Here is an 8,660-nt window from a genome sequence, read left to right as displayed (position 1 = left end):
CTATCAGGAGCTTTTACCTTGCCTTTTATGGAATATTACATATATATGTGTGTGTATATGTGTATATTATATATTTTTATGTATACTTTTTAAATATATATATGTACTATTATGAGTAGCAGTTCTGTCTTGTAACATGTCTGTATTGCTGAAGAAGATAGCCCAAGTGCATCTTCTCTAGCATCTTGTAAACGAGATGTCTTACACAAATTACCTACTTATGAAAATCCTGAAAGATTAACATTTTTACATATGCAGGTATCATGCCTGGCCCCTGTGGAAACAGCCTGACTCTAAAGAATCAAGTCCTAGCCAAGGGTATAGAAGTTGCTATTCTCAACCTCAAGAACCACACTGGTGGGGGTTATGATTGGAACTCATAAATCACCTCTAGTAGGCAGCTGTACTGTGCTATTTCACAGTGACTTTCCATCTAATCAGCAACTGTTCTACCACTCTCAAGAAATCCACAAAATTGCAAAAAATGATTGAGTCTTCAAACTCAATAGCCCTAACAGTAGTGCTATCCATCTAAAAAGTCATGATACTGTCGTCTTCATGATTTTATATGAAGAGTTCCAGGAACACTTCCATGCCTGAAAGTCTTTCTCCAATGAGTCTATTACTGCAATTGAAATCTTCCATTGGAGATTTATTGAGTTAATGTGATCTTTTCATTTGTTTATTATTCATTCACTTATGCATTCAACCATCGAGTATTTATTGCATGTCTTGTGTGTGTATTACGTCTTGCTAGGTACTCCAGGAACACTTCCATGCCTGAAAGTCTTTCTCCAATGAGTCTATTACTGCAATTGAAATCTGCCATTGGAGATTTACTGAGTTAATGTGATCTTTTCATTTGTTTATTATTCATTCACTTATGCATTCAACCATTGAGTATTTATTGCATGTCTTGTGTGTGTATTACGTCTTGCTAGGTACTCTAAAAGATACAGGTATGATCCTAGACTCCCTGTCAGGGAAGTGGAGAAGGAAACAACAGTATCTGAGCCCAAACTACGTGTCAAGCACTGCACTAGACACTTTAATTTTGCCAGTACTGGAGTGAGTAGGTGGGAATTACCACATATGTATTATACACAGGATCTCACACAACTACAGTCAATTGATAGTCTCTTATTTCATTCAGCCTCATTTGCTAGTGGTCCTTGCTTAGTTGTAGAATGCCATGGATCCATGTGAAGAAGCTGATGAGTAATCTTGTGAATGGAAAAATAAACCGGGAGAAATTACTTACTTTCTATGTTGATTCAGGCCCCATTTCATCTTAACCCCCCAGATAAAGGATATCAGTAATGATTCAGTCCTGCAACTCATTCCTAAGTGAAATTAATTGGAAACTAGAGAGCTCCCTAATAACCATGCTTGTTTTTGCATAATAGAAGGCGAAAAGGATTAAATTCTTTGTTCTAATTAATAGGAATGAAAGTAGAATTGCAATCCGTGGTATGGCAAAATGAGAGAAAATAAGGCTTGTAAGTAATTTTCATGGTTGTTTAGGAATAATTGTTTCATTATTGAGTTAATAGTTTTTACAAACAGCTTCCATTTTCATATCATATTTCTGCAGTCGCTCTTTATTGAGATTGCCTAGGCAGAGAATGACAAGAAGTTGTTTTAAATCCATCACTTGTCTAAAATATGAGTTCCGAAGTAGTTAGGGGAGGGGGATGCAGCAGGAAAGAATGAAGTATGGGAGGGAAATAGGGGGTCAGATTGAAATCAGTTGATTAATAAGACAACAAAATTCATTCACCAGCTTGTTTCAAGGGAGACTCTTATTATTCTGGAAAGAAATTAGACATCAGATCCCTCATAGGCCCCAGGCTCTGACATGTGTTTTATAATGACATTTAATTAGATACTGTCTACAGCAATCATAGGCTGTCATTTCTAATACATTTCTGGGAAGTTGAAGGACAGGAGAAGTCACCCCCTCCCCATCTTCTCCCTTCCCATAACTGAAATCGGTTGCCAAAATTAGCTATGAATATAGGAGGCACGAGTTCAGCAATTATACAGCCATTCTTCACATTTATTACGTTTCCTATTTAGTATGTCCTCTGCATCCTGGGCTGTGCTGGGCATGCGTTTTGAAGATAGACACGTACTGCAACCCTGGTAATATTTAGGAACATCTCTCACAGCATTCCTTTACACCTGGTCTCATGGAACATGACACTGTCATTGCAACTTATATGTTAGAACACAAAGACTCTTTCACACTGTTGGATTCAAACCACTAAGCACCCCCCTTTACTAAAACAGAACTTACAATTTATTAATTAAAATTATTTATTATCAGGTATATAAAAACCTTGACATTGGATAACTCCTGCTGTAATACTTAACCTAGATTTTTCATTCCCCCTTTTGCCAAACATTATTATAATATGGAGCTAAAGTATAATGTTTAAAAAACTAAACAGGGTAGAAACCCTGCTTGTGACAGCTTAAAAGTCATTAATTGGTAAAATTTTAATGGTTCTTGGAAATTATTTATTTCAATCCCTTTACTTTATGAACAAGAATATTTGAGGCCCAGAGTGCTAAAGTAATTTGCCAGGATCATACAGTTAATTTCTTGGCAAGCCTGAGTTGGAACTCCATTCTCCTGAGTTCTAGCCTGTTATTCTTTCCCCTCAAGCGCACCACCTACTGACTTATTACCTGGGCAACTTTGGACATATCACTGGATGTTTCTGAGCTTGAGTCTCCTGATCTGTAAAATGGGCATGGGAATAATGTGTACCTACTAGAGTTGCAGTGAGCATAAATGGAGAAGCTACTCCACAGCCTTCTGTAGGACTCAGAGCAACCTTGTGTTCTCCTGATTGCTCTTTCACTATGTCACCACTTCCCGGTCATGCCTAGAGTTCATTAATTACCTCCTGAGGGGCATAAGAAAGCTCTCAGTACTTTTCTGGTTGAACACCATACTCTTTTACAGTCCGCTGCTAAGTTTCTGTTTTTTCTTTTAAAGGCAGGCCCACTCAAGTCATGTACAGAAATTCAAGCTTTCCAACCCAAGTTATCATAATTGATGTCTCTAGGGCAGTACTTTACAAACATGACAGAGTAAGAATTACCTGGAGAGTGTTTTAAAAGTACAGATTCCTGCTCCCCACCCTACCTCCCAATCCCCTTTAGAAGAAGACCCTAATTCAGCAGGTTTGGAGGAGGCCCTGTTAATCCGTATATTTGCTAGATTTTGTTTTGTTTGTTTTTGCCTGTTGAGCTCCCTGGATAATTGTGGAGAGCAGCCAGGTTTTAGAGGCACTGCCTGGGAGATGCTGCTTACCAGAGCAGATCACATCCCAAAATATGCCACCTTCTACAGCTGCCAAAATCTCTGAATACTTTTTTATGGGTTCTAATTAACTTTTGCATTTTGGACGTTGAAACATCAGCAAGTGAACTGATAATATAAATTCTTGGAAGTACTGGTGTTTCTTTCTTTGCGCTTATGTAGTTGTATCTACACAAAGCTACAACCGTCCCACTACTCTGTCCACAACCCTTTCGATCTAAGTGGATTAGATTATATAGTAGACAGCTAGTGTCTGTGAAGATAAGACTGCTGTCCACTACTGGTAGAAAACACATTTGAGATTTGTTTTTCTATGTTTTATGGTAGTTTTGTTTTTAATCTCCTCACACCCACCATCTTAATAGTAAGGCTGGGTTTGTATTAAACTGCTCTCTCTTTCATCTGGTCCCCTCGTAATCAAAGATGCACATTTCCAAAACACGTAGCTGGGATTAAGGACATGGTATGCGGTACTGAGTGATTATTTTCTGTGCAAAGTAAACTGGTATCAGAAAGCAGATTAAAGCACAGCCCTGACCTTGTATGATTCTCTACCCATTGGGCTAACCAGCCAGGACAGAGCTGGGAAGGCTATAGGATTGCAGGCCATTAACATCCCTGAAGATCCAGGCTGATACCTTCAGTCATTCTCAGGCATAAGCAGGAAGTGTATGTGTAGCCAGCTCCATATGCATTGCTATAATAGTTCACTTGCTTTTTAAATGAATGCAGCCTCCTACCAGCTGTGGACTCTTAATGTTTGTAGAGATTTAAAGATGCTGCAGTAAGACGTGGAATGACATTGAATAAAGATATTGAAAAGAAGGCAATCAAAGACAATGAGATAATATATATTGAAGTTAATTTAGGTAGAGCTCAACACATAATAAGCTTCCCGTAAATGTTAGCTCCAGTCGAGGTTATTACTATTATTCTGAGACCATTGCTATTTAACTCAAGTTATTACTGATAATCAGTGGCATATTGACCATGGATGTTAAGCATAGAAACTTGAAGACATTTACCTTGATTTTTTAGAAAAAAAAAACTGTTTAAGAAATCTACTTTGTTCAAGCCTAACTTCTTATTCTTTTTGTACATATTATGCAGTATATGGTCCTTAACTTATGGACATTAATTCTGAGTTCAGAGTTCCATTGGGTTTAGCGCATTGGATGTTTTTAGGTGAATTAAATGGTCTGTATGAAGCTCATCCCTGGACCAATTTCAGGAGTCACTGAGGCTTATGGATAATTCACAATGTCAATTCAAAGTTTATGATTATTTTTCCCTAAAGACTCTAATCCTCCACTCAGCTTGCTCCCCACCCTGCTACTTTTATTAGTTGAATAAATAAGGATGAAAACATGGTAAACCTGACTGAAGTCTGTTACCTCTAGCAGTGACCCAGATATATGGCAGTAGAATGGAGCACTGCCTTTGCCCCTGGGGCTCCAGATCCAGAGGTTTTAAATGGATTTAACTCTCTATGGAGCTAAATTGTGGCAATTTTTCAAAAAGGTAGACAGTATTTTACGTGATCTTTTTTCTTAGTTTGTCTTGTCAGAAGTGAGGAATTGCATTTCCCTCCTAAACTCTTTACTACGTAGTGCCATGTGCTGAGGTTTGTTAATGTCTTTAATCTATCCTTTGGGGAAAAGGAGTAGAAATCAACACAGATTAAATGCACAGCCTCCATATGTTAGGCTTTTATATCAATTAGAAGAGTGTACGTTGATCATTTACAGTTTGCATCAAGGAGATATGACTTGAAGCTACCTTTGAGGCCATTCAGTAAAGTAGTCAATCTGACAATCCTACAGGGTGATCTGCAAACACACGACTTTCTTAATCTGGATACACTATGTAGCACTGTCTTTACCATCTTGTCTTTTAGCTTATCATCCTTAATAAAGTTAGACAAGAGGATAAATTAGTTTTATCAGCCGAACGTGTAGCAGGTGCATCTAGCAGAATGTATGTAGCTACACTAATGTTATCTGGAACATATTCTCCCTGTAGTTTTTCTGTGGATTTAGTACAATAGGAAGAACTGCGTGATACAGTTAAGGCATCAAAATGGCTAGGAAGATATATGAGATATTTTTCTCTGTCCATTTCTCCTGTGAGGCATCCATAATTCCACAAGCTTTTTCATTCACTCTTTAGTGTATCCTATAAGCATAAATACATAGGAAATGGCAGGATTGATATGGCATGCTCAGTGCAGATAAGTCATGGCTGTAAATCACTTGGGATGTTCTCATGTCTTCAAAAGAAGAGTCAAAATTTGATGTACTTGAGTCTTCAGAAAAGGATTTCTAGGAGATAAAGAAGTAGGCCTGGTGCTAGAAGAAAATCATTAATTCTCTAGAAAGAATTACATCTATCTTCTTTTTGCTTGTAGTCCTGGTGGACCTCAGGGTCATTGGACAGTCCCAGGTATTCTATAGATTAAAAAGCACTCAAATCAAAGAAATAAGGCAAAATAAGGTGCATATCTATTTCTAGAAGGGCTAGAAAGCTAAAGAAACTATGGACTTCGGGCCGGCCCGGTGGCGCACTGGATAGTGTGCCGCTTGGGAAGCGCGGCGGCGCTCCCGCCCGAGGGTTCGGATCCCACATACAGACCGGTTCCCGCTCACTGGCTGAGCGAGGAGCGGGAGCAACACCGAGGGTTGCGATCCCGTTGCCGGTTCCCAGTCCGGTACGGGGGCAACACTGAGGGTTGCGATCCGTTGCCGGACACGGAAAAAGACAAAAGACAAAAAAAAAAAAGAAACTATGGACTTCAAGTTGCAAGTATGTGATTTCAAAAAAGAGGTTAGCCACTTGAGGAAATTGAGTTTTTGGTTTTTCCACTATCTCTTTATTGATTGTCACAAGTCTATTTTCTAATTCTACCCTTTGGTGCTGGGAATTCAAATGGTGTTGTCTTTAGGTTGTTGCTCAATAAAACGGCAATGCAGCATCCTCCTTAAAGGCTACCCTTCCTCTCCCTTTCTGATGCTGCTAACTGCAATGACAGGATTTGTACTCCAGTTTCAGTTCTACGTTAATTTATTCATTCATCTTTCAGGAGTTAATTGAACATCTTGTCTCTTGTTCCAGACATTTGGCACATGTTGCCCCAAGCCCAATTCCTTTATGTGGAAAAAGGGACTGTCAAAGAAGGCTAATTGATCTTTTTGTGAATGAAGGACTACAGAATGTGAATAATAAATTGGGAGCCATAGTAAATGTGGATATAATTCGTTTACCCTTCTCTCTAATTTTTAAGATCATGTGTAATTTAAGAAAAATTCAATTCATGTTTGATTTGTACCCTCTTAAATCATCAACATATTATTTTTTAAGAGTTATCAAATGTTCAAGAGCTAACATTTGGCTCAGAGTAAGCCTATTTGGATGCCAAATACTTTGAATTAAGTTCAGAAGCCTATTGCTTTGGGTCTCAAATGAGTGTTCTTTACAAAGTATGATTTTCTACATTTCTTTATTGCAGGTTATGGGTCATGAATTTGTTACCTGCTTTACTGATGCCCTCCTAATTGCTTTGTATCTGAGAATACTTGTCTGTAGTTCACTACCATATTAAAAATACGAAACAAAATTGACCTGTAACTAGAAGGCCCTTTTTGCCATCTGGAAAGTAACTAGAATGAAAACAAGAAAGAGCAAGAGCTTTAATTTTTTTCTACAGTAGGACCACTTGAGGGGCAAGAGAATTACTCAGTTTATATTTTCAGATATTATTTCATAATTATCTTTCATTGTTAATTTTTTTATATTTAGTCTACTAAGATTATAGATTTAAAATGGTGAGTTGTATCAGGATCTTGAATGAGTCTTGTTCCCTGTCAAGGAGAATTCTTTGAACATAATTATCAGTATTTCTACTGAGATTAAAAACCATGTACACTTTTTTTCTTTCTTCTAGGCCTCTGCTTGTTTTGTTGAGTGTGTGTGTGTGAGAAGGAGAGTGGTTTTTTTGTGTATATATATACATACACAAGGGTACTTCAAAAAGTTCATGGGAAAATGGAATTAAAAGATAATATGAATCTCTTTTATGAGCTTTTGAAGTTCCCTATACATGTAGGTAGGTAGGTATATGTGTGTGTGTATATATATATTTACATGTAAATATATATTAATACATGTTTATATATGTATTTATATATACCAATTAAATTTGATTTCATTAATATATTTGCAGAAGAAATTATCAATAAACCTTATTACTGAATACTATATCCTGGTTTGATTCAGGCAATCTAAGGGTCTCCTTTTGGACCACAATGTATAGTAAAAATACTTCTCGCAGAGGGTACGTGAGAAGTTGCAGCTATAGAGCTGAAAAGTGTTTCATGTTCTTTGTGCATTTATTCTAAAGAACAAGGCAGTATTACGATTAGTGGAAGAATCAGGGATGGCCTGATTTGGAATTATAGTAGGAAGCAGAGGAATAATATAGGTGAGAGACAGTAGCACATAGCTTGGAATGCAGACTTTAAAACCATACTATGTTCATGTGGAATTTCTTTTTCTCTGCCTGACTCGTTTCACTCAGTATTATTCTTTCAAGGTCCATCCATGTTGTTGCAAATGGCAGTATTTCATTTGTTTTTATAGCTGAGTAGTATTCCATTGTGTAGATATACCACATTTTCTGTATCCACTCATCCGATGATGGACATTTGGGTTGATTCCAGCTCTTGGCTATTGTGAAGAGTGCTGCAATGAACATTGGGAAACAAGTATACCTTCGACTTGATGATTTCCATTCCTTTGGATATATTCCCAGCAGTAGAATTTCTTTTTTTTAATGACTGAATAGTATTTCACTATACATATACATATATATTCACACACACTCATTCATTTGTCGATGGACAGTTATGTTGTTTCCATATCTTGACTATTGTGAGTAATGCTGCAATGTTCATGTGGGAGTGCAGATATCTCTCTGACATACTGATTTCAATTCTTTTGAATATATATTCAAAATTCAAACTGCTGGATCATAAGGTTAATTTTATTTCTAGTTTTTTGAGGAACCTTCATATTATTCTCCATAATGACTGTACTAATTTACATTCCCACCAACAGTGCCCAAGGGTTCTCTTTTCTCCACATCTTTGCCACCACTTGTTACATCATCTTTTTCATAGTAACCATTCTAAAACGTGTGAGGTGGTATCTCATTGTGATTTAAAGTCACATTTCCCTGCTGAATTTTGATGTTGAGCATTTTGTCCATAAACCTGATTGCCCTATTTATTATTATTATTTGTCTTTTCATTGTTTAATTTTATAGAGTTTT

At 37.2% G+C, this 8,660-nt stretch overlaps 1 pseudogene; it reads right to left on the bottom strand.

The window, feature by feature from the left end:
- LOC103602221 overlaps window positions 1-8,660 on the bottom strand; it is a 32,516-nt pseudogene that overhangs the window by 1,394 nt on the left and 22,462 nt on the right.

Source organism: Galeopterus variegatus, unplaced genomic scaffold (genome assembly GCF_000696425.1).
Source record: "Galeopterus variegatus unplaced genomic scaffold, G_variegatus-3.0.2 Scaffold4056, whole genome shotgun sequence".
Taxonomy (NCBI): Eukaryota; Metazoa; Chordata; class Mammalia; order Dermoptera; family Cynocephalidae; genus Galeopterus; species Galeopterus variegatus.
This window is presented reverse-complemented; position numbering and strand designations above follow the sequence as displayed.